The sequence below is a fragment of the Lactuca saligna genome, chromosome 1 (assembly GCF_052625555.1).
Source record: "Lactuca saligna cultivar CGN05327 chromosome 1, ASM5262555v1, whole genome shotgun sequence".
Classification (NCBI taxonomy): domain Eukaryota; kingdom Viridiplantae; phylum Streptophyta; class Magnoliopsida; order Asterales; family Asteraceae; genus Lactuca; species Lactuca saligna.
In genome coordinates this window covers 82,492,020-82,509,675 of record NC_136417.1, presented here as the reverse complement: position 1 = coordinate 82,509,675, position 17,656 = coordinate 82,492,020, and the positions used below count along the sequence as shown (strand labels likewise).

The window sequence follows — 17,656 nt, the reverse complement described above, 5'->3', positions numbered from 1 at the left end:
AATCCATTACAAGGAGGATTTGAGATCGTTATTGCTACATAACAATCACGGTAAGATCTAAACCCTATTCTTATGTTAATATCGATTATCACATTCTAGATATAGTGTTTAAAGTCTTGGATGAATGCATGTACAATAGAGAAACCTTGACCCAAGCATTAGGTTTTTCATGAGCACATAGGATATTATTATGGCCAAAACCTATCAGTTTATGTACCTGGGAGGAGAGAGATGAAAGGTGGAGTTACAAATTGATTTGTTTTCGGGAGCAGCGCCTATCGCCAAAGCAACTTATCGCCTTGCACCACCAGAGATGCATTAGTTATCCTAACAGCTCCAGGATTTGCTGGGGAAGGTTTTTATCAGACCGAATAGCTCACCATGGGGAGTGCAGATCATTTTTGTCAAGAAAAATGATGGCACACACTGGATGTGCATCGATTACCAGGAGTTGAACAAGTTGACGGTTAAGAAACGTTATCCACTATAGAGGATCGACGATTTATTTGATCAGTTGCATTAGGTGTCTTGGTTTTTCCAATATCAATTTGAGATTTGGATATCATCAGACGAGAGTGTGAGAGGAGGGTATCCAAAAGACGGGCTTTAGTACTCCTTATAGGCACTACGAGTTTCTGGTGATGCCTTTTGGGCTCATCAATGCACCGACAACATTCATGGACCTCATGAACCAGGTGTGTAGGCCTATGTTGGATAGATTATTGATCGTGTTCATCGATGATATCCTAGTGTATTTGAGATCCATAGAGCAACACAAGGAGCATCTAAGAGAGATTCTCAGAGTTTTGAGGAAGGAGTGGATTTATGCCAAATTCTCTAAGTGTGATTTTTGGTTATGAGACGTCCAGTTCTTGAGACACGTCGTTAATCAGAATGGGATATTGGTTGACCCGATCAAGATTGAGGCGGTTGTGAGATAGGAGGTGACGAGATCCCCAACCGAGATCAGGAGTTTTCTGGGATTACTTGGATACTATCAGAGATTTATCAGGGATTTCTCAAAAATTTCCATCCCACTCACCAGATTAACCTGTAAGGGTGTTATTTTTACTTGGGGGTGATGTGTGTAAAACTAACTAGTTTTAATCCTACTTTTTATTAATGAGTTAAGCACACAAAGACAGTGAACCTGTCTTTTAGTGGTATAGTTGCACAAGTAGGGTATCGAACTCAGGGAACGGAAATTGATCTAATAACTAATTTTAACTAAGCAAATAATAAAAGTAAAAGGGTTTTTCTCTAGTTTTACAAGACTAGAAACCTAAACATAGCAAATAAAACAATTAACTAACTAACTATTAAAACAAATGACAAATTCACCAAATCTATTAAAGGGGTTCTGTTTAGGTTCAACTAATTCACTCCTATGGTTATTTTAATGATAAACTAATTATTATTGGTTACCAACTATAGTGGTTAGGTTCATGTTCATTACTCCTAACCCTTAGACAATTAATTAATTCAAGCAGTGGCCAATTGTTTAAACTAACTAATTCCCTGGTTCAATTATTTGGATTAAATAAGATTTGTAATTGGTTAATCAAGTTGATATTTCAATTAACCTCTTGTTTGTTGGTTCCTCAAACAAGCTCACACATTAACTTACCTATTTTCTAATTAATCTTAATTTCCTATTCATTACTCTTAAGCATATGATCAAGTGTTCACAATACAAATGAGGTTAATAATCAAGAGATGTTCATGCAACTTAATTACCTTCCAATTAACAGAAAATAGTTGTCATTAATGCATAAAAGTAATAAATATGAAATTAAGATTAATTAGAAAATAGGTAAGTTAATGTGTGAGCTTGTTTGAGGAACCAACAAACAAGAGGTTAATTGAAATATCAACTTCACTAACCAATTACAAATCTTATTTAATCCAAATAATTGAACTAGGGAATTAGTTAGTTTAAACAGTTGGCCACTGCTTGAATTAATTAATTGTCTAATGGTTAGGAGTAATGAACATGAACCTAACCACTATAGTTGGTAACCAATAATAATTAGTTTATCATTAAAATAACCATAGGAGTGAATTAGTTGAACGTAAATAGAAACCCTTTAATAAATTTGGTGAATTTGTCATTTGTTTTAATAGTTAGTTAGTTAATTGTTTTATTTTCTATGTTAGAGTTTCTAGTCTTGTAAAACTAGAGAAAAACCCTTTTACTTTTATTATTCGCTTAGTTAAAATTAGTTATTAGATCAATTTTCGTTCCCTGGGTTCGATACCCTAGTTGTCCAACTATACCACTAAAAGACAGGTTCATTGCCTTTGTGTGCTTAACTCATTAATAAAAAGTAGGAGTAAAACTAGTTGGTTTTACACACATCAAGTTTTTAGCGCCGTTGCCGGGGAACGGTTCTAAATAATTTATCTAATTTCTAATTTTTTCGACCCTTTGTGTGAGTTTACTGGCACAAAGTTAATTTATTGCACATTAGTAATTAGTATTTAGGTTTTAGGATCTAAATTAGTTTTTATTTTAAGTTACATTTCTTTCAAAATAACACTGCTACTTGCCAAGTGCATGCGCACCTACTCGGCGAGTCCAACAGAGTTTCAACTTTTATTTTTCGTTTTTTTTAGTACAATTTTTTGTTCTTTTTACGTTGTTATCTTGTTTATTTCAGGACTTTCATGACCAGAGGATCAAACACCCCGCTGGTACCCCCGTTTGAAGATATTGAATCCGCTTTGAGAAGAAATAAACGAAAAGACATGGAAAGCTCGAATACACCAAGCAAGTCACCTTTGTCCAATTTGAAGACTGTTTTTGGGAAGAAGAAGAGCAGCAAATCAGGAGCATCCAGCGCATCTTTGGCAAGCGAAGACCCAATCAAGGAAGACACCGAGTACGACACCGAAGAAGAAGAAGAAGAAGAACCCACGTACAGGCACGAATCCGATACCGGTGACGAGTTATCTCATACCATGGCTAACATTGATGAAATCCCTATGGGAGAATGGAAGAAGAGGATCCGCGATGACACCGGCCCGGGACTTGTGCAGCCCGCAATTCCCGCTACTGCTACTTTTGAGCTAAAGGGCCACATACTTGCCCAACTCAAGGAAATTCCTTTCTATGGAAAAGACCACGAAGATGCCTACAAGAATTTGGATGAAGTTAATGATGTAATTGATTACTTCAATGTTCCAAATGTGCCTCGCGAGACTCAGCTACTTCGCATGCTTCCAGTGACATTCAAACGTGCTGCAAAAGACTGGCTCAAATCAGTTCCTCCCGGATCAGCCACCACATGGGCCAAGATGAAAGAAGAATTCATTGACCACTTTTGCCCACCTTCCAAGATAGTCAAACTGAAGAAAGCAATAGCTAACTTTGTACAACAAGCTGGAGAGTCATTATATGAAGCTTGGGAGAGGTACAAGAGCTTACTAAGAAACTGCCCACATCATGACCTAAATAGCCAGCAAGAAGTTTCCATTTTCTATGATGGAGTCAATGTCACAACTAGGCAGCTACTTGACTCGCAAAGCCCGCTCACTAAAAAGCCACCCCCGGTGATCAAGGAATTAATTGAAGAATTCTCTAAGCACTCTAGAGAATACCACAACCCAAGAAACGATGTTACTAGGGGAGCCGCATATGCAGCTATTGAAGACTTATCCGCGGTCATGGCTATGCTAAAAACCATGGATAGGAGGATGGATAATATGGATCAAACAATCCATGCTATTCGGGTGGGTTGTGAAAATTGCAATGGACCTCATCTTACTAGAGACTGCGACTTGGATGAAAATGGCAACAAAAAGGTGCAAGTATGTTACTCAAGTGGAGACCGATATAATGAAGACTGGCGAAAACCAAAGAAAGAGTGGCTCCCATATGAAGAGTACAAGAAGGCTAAGGAGGAGAAGTACAAGATGAAAGGAAGAGGTTTTTACCAAACGGAGGAGCCGACACAAGAGAGAAAACCAAGTTTGGAAGAAATGCTTACCAAATTTTTAGCTGCTTCAGAAAAAAGACATAGTGATCATGATGCTGACATTCAAGAAACAAGAAATGTCCTTAGAAACCAGCAAGCATCCATTCACAACATAGAAACGCAGCTGGGGCAACTTGCTCAACAAATAAACCAAAGATCATCGAGCGAACTCCCTAGTAAAACTGAAAATAAACCATGAGGCGCGCACATAAATATAGTTACAACAAGAAGTGGGAAAATAATTACCCCTCTGGCCCCTATTTAGAAAGAAGCGCCTAAAGAATCACAGAGGAAAGAGACAGAAAATCAAGCAGAAGATCAAAACTTTCAATCTGACAGCCCTACTCGCCGAGTACCAAAGATGGACACGGAGAGTACAAGGCCAAATCCGAAAACCAGGTCCCTGAAAAGTCGTATCAGCCTCCAATGCCATACCCAGCCCGAGCTAAGAAGTAGAAGCAGGAAGAGGAGTACCAGAAATTCCTAGATCATATCAAGACTCTTCAAATCAACATACCCTTCATTGAAGGTGTCGTCCAAATGCCCAAATATGCCAAGTTCCTTAAGGAACTTCTTACTAATAGACGGAAGATGGAAGAAGTGAAGAAGGTGGTCCTAAATAAAAACTGTTCAACTGCTATGCTAAATAAGCTACCAAAGTAGAAAGGTGACCCGGGGAGCTTAACACTACCTTGCCAGTTTGGTAACTTAGCTACAATTCATGCCTTAGCTGATTCGGGAGCAAGTTTCAACCTAATGCCATATTCGTTCTTCAAGAAGCTGGATCTCCTGGAACCAAGGCCAATTCGCATGGCAATCCATTTAGCAAACAAGACAGTCACTTTCCCAAGGGGCATATGCGAAGATTTGCTGGTCAAGGTGGACAAATTCGTCTTTCCCGCTGACTTTATCATTCTAGATATGGAGGTGGATCCTCAAGTCCCGATCATCCTGGGAGGACCCTTCCTCAACACTGCGAGTGCTATAGTAGATATACGGGATTTAAAGCTTACCTTGTGGGTAGGTGATGATTCTGTAACTTTTGGGGTTGATCAAGCCATGAAGTATTCAAGGAACAGTGACGACATGACTTTCTCAATCGATATGCTAGACGAACCATTGGAGGAGTGTGTAGGTGAAGATTCCAGCGAGTCCACAAGTGTTGATGAAGAATTTGATGCAGAAAAAGACTTAATGGAGATCGAAAGGCTGCTAGAAGAAGCTGAATATGAAGAAATAATCAAGCAATCTGAGAGCCCTACTCGTCGAGTAGGGCCGATCTACTCGCCGAGTTCCTCCTTTGAAAAGGAGGAATTTGTCAATTCAGCCACCAACTCGCCGAGTACCCAACCTGCACTCAGCGAGTCCAGCAGTCAGAACCAAAAATCTGAGCTGAAAATATTACCTGAACATTTGGAGTATGCTTTCCTTGAAGAGGGCAACCAAAAGCCAGTGATTATAGCCTCTGACCTGTCCAAATCTGAAAAGGAGGAGCTCATGCAAGTGTTGAAGAAACGGAAGCGTGCCATAGCGTGGAGCATCACCGACATCAAGGGAATAAGCCCATCTTATTGCTTTCACAAGATCAATCTGGAAGAAGGAGTGAAGCCGGTTGTGCAGCACCAAAGAAGACTGAACCCGAATATGCAAGAAGTAGTCAAGAAGGAAGTGGTCAAACTCTTAGATGTGGGAATTATCTATTCCGTTTCCGACAATCCGTGGGTGAGTCCGGTCCAAGTGGTGCCCAACAAAGGAGGGATGACGATCATAACCAACGAGAAGAACGAGCTAATTCCGACACGAATGGTAACCGGTTGGAGAGTGTGCATCGATTATCGAAAGTTAAACGATGCCTCTCGAAAAGACCATTTTCCCTTACCTTTTATTGATCAAATGTTAGAAAGGTTATCGGACCATAGTTACTATTGCTTTCTAGATGGATTCTCGGGCTATTTTCAAATACCCATAGACCCAATGGACCAAGAAAAGACTACATTTACTTGCCCAAGTGGGACTTTTGCTTATAGGCGCATGCTCTTTGGGGTATGCAATGCACCCGCGACTTTTCAAAGGTGCATACAGCTATATTCCACGACATGGTGGAAAAATTCATGGAAGTCTTTATGGACGACTTTTCTGTTTTTGGATCTTCTTTCCATGATTGTCTCACAAACCTTGACCTAATGCTTGCTCGGTGTGAAAAAAACCGACTTGGTCCTCAACTTGGAGAAATACCACTTTATGGTCAAAGAGGGTATAGTGTTGGGCCACAATGTTTCCAAAAAGGGAATTGAAGTGGATCGGGCAAAGATTGACACCATTGCCAAACTACCCCCACCAACTAATGTGAAGGGCATTAGAAGTTTTCTAGGACACGCGGGTTTTTACCGACGTTTCATAAAAGATTTTTCCAAAACAACTAGACATTTGACACAATTATTATTAAAAGATGCACCATTTAATTTTACTAAAGAGTGTTTAGAGGCGTTTGAATTTTTAAAGGAAAAAATAACTAATGTCCCGATCATTGTTGCACCAAATTGGAGTTTACTCTTTGAAATTATGTGTGATGTTAGTGATTTTGCATTAGGAGTTGTCCTTGGTCAAAGGGTTTATAAGCACTTTCATCCCATATATTATGCTAGCAAGACTCTAAATCCAGCCCAAGAAAATTACACCACCATGGAAAAAGAACTATTAGCTGTGGTGTATGCTTTTGATAAATTCCGTCCATATTTAGTTTTATCAAAAACAACCGTTTTTACTGACCACTCTGCTATCAAGTATTTGTTTGCCAAACAGGATGCCAAGCTAAGATTGATAAGATGGGTTCTACTTCTTCAAGAATTTGATATAGAGATACGAGACAAAAAGGGAATGGAGAATGTAGCAGTTGACCATTTGTCAAGACTTGAAAACCCGCAATTGCATGAAGATAGAGTTGGCGATGATTTCCCGGACGAGTATATTATGGTGGCCGTGGGAGAAGAACCATGGTTTGCAAATATAGCTAATTACTTAGCTAGCAATTACATCCCAAAAGATCTCACAAGTCAACAAAAGAAGAAATTCTTTTCTAAGATAAAATATTACTTTTGGGATGAACCGTATCTTTTCCAAAGCTGTGCGGATGGGATCATACGAAGATGCGTGTTCGGGAGTGAAAGTCGGAAGATATTAGAGCATTGCCATAGCGGGCCCACGGGTGGACATCACAGAGCACGTTACACGGCAAAGAAGATCTTTGACATTCGGTTTTATTGGCCCACAATTTTCAAAGATGCAGCCTAATTTGTCAAAGAGTGTGATGCTTGTCAAAGAGTGGGAAACATTTCATCTCGAAATGAAATGCCACAACATAGTATCCAAGTGTGTGAGGTATTCGATGTGTGGGGGATCGACTTCATGGGACCATTTCCCATGTCTAGAGGCAACAAATACATCTTGGTGGCGGTGGATTATGTATCCAAATGGGCGAAGGCACAAGCGTTACCAACTAATGATGGTCGGGTAGTGGTGCAGTTTTTTAAGAAATTATTTTCATGATTTGGAGTCCCGAAAGCTCTTATAAGTGACCGAGGCATGCATTTTGCCAATGATCAACTAGAGAAGCTGCTAAGGAAATATGGGGTAACCCATAAATTTTCTATATCCTACCATCCACAAACTAGTGGGCAAACCGAAGTGACGAATCGAGCTTTGAAGCGAATCTTGGAGAAATCGGTGGGGAGAAATCGCAAGGAATGGTCGGAGAAGCTAGATGATGCACTTTGGGCTTTCCGTACAGCTTTCAAAACACCTATTAGTACTACACCATATAGATTAGTGTATGGAAAGCAATGTCATTTGCCGGTGGAGATAGAGCATAAGGCGTTTTGGGCCTTAAAGATGTGTAACTTCAACACGGAGCAACTCAAGAGAAACCGGTTAAATGCAAATGAATGCCCTTGAAGAGCTTAGAAATGATGCATACTCGAGTTCGTTGATTTATAAAGAGAAGACCAAGATGTGGCACGACAAGAGGATTAAAGAAAATAAAGAATTCCTTGAAGGCCAAAAAGTGTTTCGCTTTAATTCAAGGCTAAAGCTTTTCTCGGGGAAACTCAGATCAAGATGGGATGGTCCTTTTCTGGTGAAGAAGGCGTTTCCACATAGTGCTATAGAGCTATTGTCAAGAGATGGCACACCTTTCAAAGTCAATGGACATCGAGTCAAGAAGTATGAAGAAGGAGTCCCCAGGAATGAAGGAATGGAAGAACTGTTGTTGCTAGAAGGGATTGCAACCACGTAGAAGGGGAGGAGTCCATCTAATGACTCCTTAAAAAGAAGCGCTTCTCAGGAGGCAACCCGAGCTTCAATTATGCATTTTCTTTTCCTTTACTTTATTTCTATTTTTTATCGTTTTCATTCGTCTTCTTTTAAGAATATAGTTGCTTGATGGCAAGCAATGCCTAGAGTGTGGGGTGGATGGTTAAAAATAAAAAATGCATTATTTTTTTCACAAAAACTTGATGTGTGTAAAAACCAAGTAGTTTTAATCCTACTAACTTAGACACAAAATAAACACACGAAAGGCAGGGTACCTATCGATTAGTAATATAGTTCAAGCAAGTAGGGTATCGAACACACTGAATGGTAAACAATTAAAATAAATGCTAATATTATCTAAATAAAACAAGTAATAAAAAGGGCGTTTCTCTAGTTTTGCAAGACTAGAAACTTACCAACTAATACTTAGACTACTTAACTAAAAACTAGATAAGAAAAGATTCAACTAAATTCATTAACGAAGGGAACTTCTGTTTAGTTCAACTCAATTGATCCTATGGTTGATATTATGGTAATAGTGAAATGGATTAATTCTTCTATTGGCTATGGATTCAAGTGATTAGATTCACGTTCGCTGCACTAATCCTTAGAGAACAAACTAACTCAAACAGTGGCCAGTTGTCTAATTTAATTCAATTCACTAGGTTGTTTATTCAGGTTAATTTAGACTTGTAATAGTTAACTAATTTGGTCCTTTAGTTAACCTCTTGTTGATGGTCATCACACAAGCTCACACATGATTTTACCTATTTTTCTATTAATTCTAGTTTCACAGTCGTTAATCCTAGTCATATAACAAAGTGGTCACATAAATTATATGAGGTAGCAATTAAGAGATGTTCATACAGCTTAATTAACTTCCTAATAACAGAAAAATAGTTTTCAATCACACATAAGGTTCTTTAACAAGCTACAATCAACAAAATCACCAATATTAAATCAATCCTACCATAAAATCAAACCATAATCACAAAATCATCTATCCTAAACAGAAGTTATGAGTTTTTAGCTCATATCTACAGCAAATAACGATCTAAAAACATAATCTAATGATTGAAACATGGTTTATACAAAATATTAAGATAAAAGTAGTGTGTTATTGCCTTTGATCTTCTTTCAAATTGATATCTAAGTTGAAATCTCGAAAACCACAGCTTCTAAGAACCCTTCTAGCCTCCAAAAATCGTCCTAAACTTCCCCCATTCGTTAGGGTTCGAATGAGAAGCGTTTCTATATATATTTTATGAAAACAGGGGCTACTCGGCAAGTCCATCACTTAAAATCCCGTGTACAGCAAGGCAAAGTCAAGAATCGCGAAACTTCTGAACAACTCGGCAAGTTGATGGCCTACTCGCTGAGTCCATTTGGAATCAAAATTTTCTCAAAACATGAAAGTCATCTGAAATTGTGTCTAGTTTTCAGAACATTTTGAATCTCGTCAATCGGAGTTACGGTTCGTGAGATATGGCCAAAACACTGACAAGGGGTTAAGCTGTCCAGCAACATCCTTCTTTCTTCAAAATCCAAGATCCAAGCTTCCAATCGCTAGTTCTGCTTCCTTTTCCACCCGAGCATGTCATTGTTGCTGAAAAATGAAATTCTAAACTAATTAAGCACCTTTTGTTCATTAAATGAGACAAAAACAACATAAAATATTAAGATAATGCATGAATTTTATAACTAAATATGCCCATATCAGGGGCCCGAGCAGCAGACCTCATTTTAGACCCTTCGCCAAAGATTGTGCAAAGCACTGGTGTTATCCCTACCCGAGTGAGTGGAGGACATTGCTGTTTATTGTGATGCTTCTATATCCGGGATGGGCGCGATATTAATGCAAAGGGGGCACGTGATAGCATATGCATCGAGGTAGCTGAAGTCATATGAGATGAGGTATCCCACCCATGACCTGGAGTTAGGGGTGGTGGTATTCACCCTCAAGATCTGGCGCCACTACTTGTATGGGGTCCAATGTACCATATATACGGACCATAAGAGTTTGAAGTGCCTCATGGATCAGCCCAACCTAAATATGAGGCAGAAGAGGTGGTTTGATGTAGTGAAGGACTATGACTGCGGGATCTTATATCATCCGCGCAAGACTAATGTGGTAGTTGACGCCCTGAGCCGTAGGGCAATGAGTGCTCCAATCTGAGATATGTGCATGAGAATGAATTTGATAAATCCAGTCGTACACACCATTCAAGAGGCCCAGGTGGAGGCCATGAGACAGGAGAACTGCAAGAGGGAGTGTGTGATTAGGCAGGTTTCTGAGTTTGCGGCAGACAATCGAGTGCTTATGAATTTCCGAGGGAGGAATTGGGTGCCCTATACGGGTGGAGCTTGACATATACTAATGGAGGAGGTACATAGGTCGAGGTTTTCGATCCATCCAGGGGCCACTAAGATGTATTTGGACATAAAGAGAGATTACACGTGGCTCTGTATCAAGAGAGACGTAGCATGGGTAGTTGAGAGGTGCTTACCCCTTCGCTAGGTTAAGGTGGAGCACCAGCGACCACATGGCCCATTACAGCCTCTTGAGATTCCCAAGTAGAAGTGGGAATAGATTTCGATGGATTTTATCACCAAGCTACCAGGGACTACGCGAGTGGTTGAGGCGATATGGGTGATTGTAGATCGGCTGACAAAAATTGCTCACTTCCTCACCATTAGTGACAGCTCTTTTGTAGAGAGACTATCCGAGATTTATATGAGAGATATGGTAGCATGACATGGAGTGCCGACCTCGATAGTGTCAGATCGATATGTGCACTTTAATTCCATATTTTTGAAGAAATTTCATGAGGAGTTAGGTACTCGGTTGCATTTTGGTACCGCATACCACCCGCAAATAGACGGGAAGAGTGATTGGACTATTCAAACACTCAAGGATATGCTACGTGCGTGTGTCATGGACTTCGGAGGATGTTGGGACACCTACTTGACCTTAGATGAGTTTTCTTACAAGAACAGCCATCATTCCAGTACTGGCACACCTCCCTTAGAGCTCTTATATGGGAAGAGGTGTCAGAGTCTCATTAGTTGGGGAGAGGTAGGGCAGTGACTGATGGGTGGCACTAAGATAGTGTTGAAGACGACCGAGCAGATTCAACAGGTCAGGCAGAGGTTACTGATGGCCCAAAGTCGCCAGAAGAGTTACGCAGATCAGCGATGATCTGAGTTAGAGTTCCAAGTTGGAGATTTTGTACTCCTGAAGGTATCCCCATGGAAAGGAGTGATCCGATTCAGGAAGTGGGGTAAGCTGGGTCCCGGATACATTGGTCCTTTCAGAGTGATCGACATAGTATGTAAGGTAGCTTACCGTCTGGAGCTACCTGCAGAGTTGAGTCAGATTCATAACACCTTCCACATGTCTCAACTGAGGAAGTGTATAGCCAATGAGACGATGGTGGTTCCATTAGAGGACATTCAGGTGGATGTGAGCCTGAATTATATTGAGAGGATGATAACGATCATGGATCGAAAGGTGAAGGTTTTGAGGAACAAAGAGGTGTCCCTGGTTTAGGTCTAGTGGCAACATTGGAAGGGATCCGAATGGATGTGGGAACTAGAGACTGAGACGCTCTAGGAGTATCCAGAGTTATTTCAGGTGCATGACTTCGAGGGCAAAGTCTGATTCTAGTGGGGGAGAATTGTAACATCCCAAGACCAGGTATACTATATAAACCCTTGTTTTATTGGTAATTGTCAAGTTTGGTCCTTATATAAGTAAAGGGTGGTAAATGAGTATGCGGGGCGTACGTGAGTGTACGTTTAGCGTACTCATAAGCATGTTTTTGGCACGGAAGCCACCTAGTATGTTGGGTGTACTAGCGCTAGAGTGAAATCCCTAATTTGGGGTGTTCCCGTATTTAAAGGACATCATGGACTCAGTACTGGCCACCATTCCCAGACATCAAACCTCTTAAACCCTAATTTCTCGTCCCTGATGGCCTCATTTTTGTCCACTATTCCCAGACATCAAACCTCTTAAACCACAATTTATTTTCCCTTGAGCTTGTAAGGCCATTTGTAAGTTATTGAGTGTTATTGTTTTTCTTTGGTGTGAAAAAGAAGCTTTAAAGAGGAAGGAGTGGGAGTCCAGACTTTGGATCTGAGCTTATTTGTGGTTGGAGCTTCAGTTAGAGGTATAAAGCTCAAAGCTTTCTCACTCTTTTGATTTGTGCATCATTTCAGTTCATTTTAGGGTTTTGGTGCCAAAGTTGGATGCTTTATGAGATATTAAGCTCCATAGTTTATTATCAACTCCTTTGAGTGTTTTGAGTGGTGTAGATTTGTAAAAATCGATACTTGGACATATGAATCAAGCTAGGCATGAGTTATGAGCATATTTGAGAATAGAGAGTGAGAGTTTTGAAGTTTGTGGCCTTATCATCCATGCAAAGGCATAAAGTTACAGATCTTATGGAGTAAGAGTCTATAGGACGTCCATATCTGAAATTTCAGCTAAGGTCTTAACAGATTAAGACCAAACGAGTGAGAAGAACAAAACTGGGACGTACACTGAGCGTAATCCCAGTACGTGCAACGTAGGACTGAGAATCCCCAATGCATGCGTGGCAAATGAGTACGCCCATCGTAAAGGGCTTGTAATCGATGCGTACACGCTGTCGTTGACTTTTAGGGTTGGGTCAATTTGTGGACTATTAAGGCCATGCAATGGTAACATGGTATTTTTTCCTTGTGTAAGTTTATAGAAGGATTACTCTAGCTTCTTTGAGAGTTGTTATTAATTAGAAATAATTATCATTTGTGTTAGGCGGAGACTAGACCGGTGATTTAAGTTCGAGGTTATCCGATTTCTTACGAGGTGAGTCTCTTCACTATACTTACCTGAGTGGTAATACTGAGTGTCCGGATGGCCTTATCTGAGTTATTGACTGGAGGTTCCTATGTACTTATATTCAGTTATGTGATAATGTGCTTTTATTTCTTTGTGGCATTTGCTATGTTATTCTGTGTTTTTCTAATATTGGACCCGAGGGTCCAAACCGAGTTGTGAGACTAGAGGGTCCTCAATGAGATATAGGACTGGAGGGTCCAACCCGAGCTGTGAGACCGGAGGGTCGTCACAGAGATATAGGACCGAAGGGTTCCAACCCGAGCTGTAAGATCGGAGGGTCCTCACTGAGACACATGACGAGAGGGTCCACACCGTCTTATAGCCATGGGGGGCTTATTATTTGTGTATGTGGTATTTTGGTGAACTCACTAAACTTTATTGCTTACCATGTTGTGTGATATGTGTTTTAGGTACTTCTAAGGATCGCAGGAAGGCACCGACTTGATAGTACACACTAGAGCGAGATTATTTTTATAATTCTGGGATAGTGATTTTTACTTGTGGATTATTGACATTTGAGACACTTTTGGTTTTTGAAAAAATGTAATATGAGTTTAATTTTTTTTTTTTGAATGAAAATTTTGGTTTGAAAAGTTACGTTGTTACATATGATGTGACAACCTGAAATTTCCCATTCTAATCAAACCATTTCAATCCAATAGAAGTAGAGCAGTTACAATGAAAATTCAGACTTAGAATATAAGTTTGGCAGTTTTAGGGTTTTACACCAAAAAGGGGTATTAGGAGAGTGGTTGCACTAGGATTTTGTGCAACACTGTAAATTCCATTACCCTAGATCATTAGAATCCATTCCGAGAATAGAAATATTTTCTGCCAAAATATAGAAAATATTTCAGGACTATAAATAGAATTTTGAACCAAATTGGTTCATTAGTTGAATTCCATTTAGAGAAAAGCCCATTTCTCTCTCACGGATCTTCGGGTTTTCATCCCAGATTGTGAGTCTACTTCCCTAGATGTGTATACTTGTTATATGCTTTATAACATTGTTACATGTCCAAAATCATCCAAGATCACAAGACTTTTGGAGTTTACGGCCAAGGGTTTCTTGGGCCGTAAACCCCATTTCCAAGGGACAAATGTGCCCTAACTCACCCCTTAAGCCTAAGGACTTTAACCCTCATATGCTTGTGACTATTTTAGACATCAAAACACTTCAAAATCATAAGTTTATAGGAGTTTACGGCCAAGAACATTTCTTGGGCCGTAAACCCCTTTTCCAAGGGCTAAAAGTGCCCTAATCACCCCCAAAGGCTTGGACTTCATGTTAGACAAATACCCTAAAGTATCTAGGACCTAGAAAACATAAGGAAAGCACATATGTTGAAGAGTTTACGGCCAAGAGTAATTCTTGGGCCGTAAACTCCTTTAAAGGGGTCAAAGGACACCCTAAACACTTCCTAAGGCCAAGAGACTTTTAGGGCAAGTACCTAGATGAGTTTTGGACTAGTTAAAATTCTTAGAACCTCATGTGTGAGGCAGTTTACGGCCCAAAGAGTTCTATGGCCGTAAACTCCATCAAATGGTCCCATTTAGTGCCATAAACCTTCCTTAATCCAATGGTTGAAGCCTAGACTTGTTCTTAGAAATGTTGGAGACTTGAAAGGACAATAAGAACCCTCCCAAGGGAGTTTACGGCCGAAAATCCAAGGGAAAAGGGGTCTTTGGGCCGTAAACTCCCCAAAGGAGTCAATATGGTGCCCAAACACTTGTAAAGCCTTGAAACAATTCCCCTCTAAGGTTGTAGTACTTCTAAACTCCATTTCATGACTTGTTTGAGAGTTTACGACCAGGAGCTTACTCCCTTGGACCGTAAACTCTAATGAATATGGTCTTTTGACCTTAAACTTCCATTAGGGGCATTGCACTCCTTTGTTGCAACCCATTAGCCTCCTAGCACTTGACTAAAAGTGTTGTCCTCGTGCTTAAATGTTTATATTTGTATGATTAGTGATTAAATCTCTAATTATTTATATACATATGTCTTCATATGTAATTAGGATCATTGTGTGTGTCTAAGTCTCCACTTGACACCAAGCACTTTTCCGATCCTTCTGTACGATAACAGCCCGTGCAATTCCAGTCCCTTACTGCAGGTGAGTTCATACCCCATAACTAAGGTTTTAAACTCTTTTTAAATGTTTTATGGGGGGGGATACAAGTAGAATCATGCTACTTATTATGTCAATCACATGTGATTAGTAAGTAGGATTATATTACTTATTACATCAATCACATGTGATTAATATACAGCATTCAAATGATTTGGCTACTCATTAGCCGTTTTACCAAATAGTTTCCTTCAAATGACTTTTTATAAACATTTTATATGTTTTAAACCCCTTTTTACACTGTACAGCTTACTCTGTACATTTCCTTTCAAACTTATTTACAACTGTGTTTCAAACAAATGTTTCCTTATACTTAAACTATTTTATTAAACTTATGCCTTCAAATTGTTTTATAGATTGACACCAAGTCGATCTTTTCTTAAAATAATACTTATATTTCAAATGTCTTACAAATCTTATTTATGCTTTTATATTATAAATTGCATGCCTCTATATGTATACTTATATAAGAAATGTTTAAAAGACTTAGGAAGGCTATCCACCCTATGTCCTTTTCGCGCCTTGAGATGTGGTCTGGTGGGATTTTGGGTATTCGTCCGAAGGTCGTTTAAATATTAGTTATATATCATGTACACATATATAGTCATAAAAGGTCCTTCCAGTTCATCCTATGCCCTTGGGTAGCAAGGGTATACATCCATGTCCATACGTACCATTTAGATTACTAGAAAGCTACCATATGGGTAGTTCAGGAAGATGCTAGAAAAATTACTAGAACAAGATATCATATAGATGAGTCAGTTCATTCATGAGTCAATACCTTCTAGAACATTACAGTACATTACTATACTTGCTAGATAGAGAGAACACACATTACAGCTAGCACTTTTACATAAGTACCTATACATGATTACTTTTACATGATTACAATTACATGAGCACATTTACATAAGTACATATACATGTTTACTTTTACATGATCATGCTTATAAGAGCACTGTTACATAGATATATCAGGAGGAGTCCTATTACATTTTATATGTATCGACTCTGTTATCAAAACCCTCATTCTTATCTTTACCTTGTGATTTCAATCACATAACCGACGAGATAGATTGGGTTTATTATCCTAGTACCCAAGGATACAGTTGTGGGATTGACCATTCCTAAAATCTCTGTTAGCCACAGAGGTGAAAGTACATCCACGGATGTCAACGGTTGGTACCATTACAGGTATACGATTAAGGGATTAACTATTCCTATACCCAGCTGTTAGCAACAGAGGTAAGAGTACGTCTACGGATGTCTTAAAGTTAACAATGATAGTTACCCTAGTACCAAAGGGTAATATTCGGATTAGTTGTATTATTGCCTTTATTTTGTGACTCATTCACATAACCAATGAGGTGAATTATATGTAAGTATCTTAGTACCAAAGGATACAAATTCTTATAATGATAATAATAGTAACACAGTTAGGTCTTGGTAGAAGACTACATACAAAACAGTTGGGTCTTGGTAGAAGACTACATTCAGAACAGTTAGGTCTTGGTAGAAGACTACATTCAGAACAGTTAGGTCTTGGTAGAAGACTACATTCAGAACAGTTAGGTCTTGGTAGAAGACTCCTTTTGTTACTAATAGGAATCATAGGGATTCTAGGGTTTTTCAAACACTTACAGTTCATATACACTTTCAATACTTTCAATACATATACTTACATTTTCTCACATACAAATTAAGTCACTAAATACTTATGATCTCACCAGCTTTAAAGCTGATACTCGCTTTCAAAATTACTTGTATCCTCAGGTCATCATAGACAGGTACAGATGCAAGGAGAAAGGAAGACGGAGCTTGTTCAAGACTTATCTTTCATTTTGATTTATGCTTTAGTGTTTATCAAAATTTGATAGAACACATTTGTATAATAATTATATTATTAATGCAATGGATGATGTTGTTGCTTGTTTACTACTTTACATTGTTATTGATATTATACATGACGTCCTCCGCCCCAGAACGTTTCCGCCGTTCTTGGTTTTTGGGTGTGACTGATTGGTATCAGAGCATTGTTTATAGTGAATTAAGTATATCAACCCATAAAAGATATACTAACTATAAATACATAAGGGATTAAAAATACTCTGACCAAGAGTTTATACTTTAAATAGTAAAATATTTAAGTAAGTATACGTGCTGCATTCATGCTAAAATCAGTGTCACTAGGACAGTACAAAAGAATTACGATTGTTGGGCAACACAAGTGGGCTTAGAGACATATGGTCAAAACTGGGAAGATATAGCCTGATCACCTATATTATCCGAGGGTTGACTAGCATGTGCCTAAGTTTAAGTGTGTGGTTGCAACAATGCTAAAATGTTACCAA

General features: G+C 39.1%; 1 non-coding gene across 1 annotated transcript; it reads right to left on the bottom strand.

The window, feature by feature from the left end:
* Positions 1-3,345: 3,345 nt before the first annotated feature.
* On the bottom strand, positions 3,346-3,452 carry LOC145027918 (small nucleolar RNA R71). Its single transcript, XR_013675680.1, has one exon. It is a non-coding gene; the product is annotated as a small nucleolar RNA R71 (small nucleolar RNA).
* Positions 3,453-17,656: the final 14,204 nt, after the last annotated feature.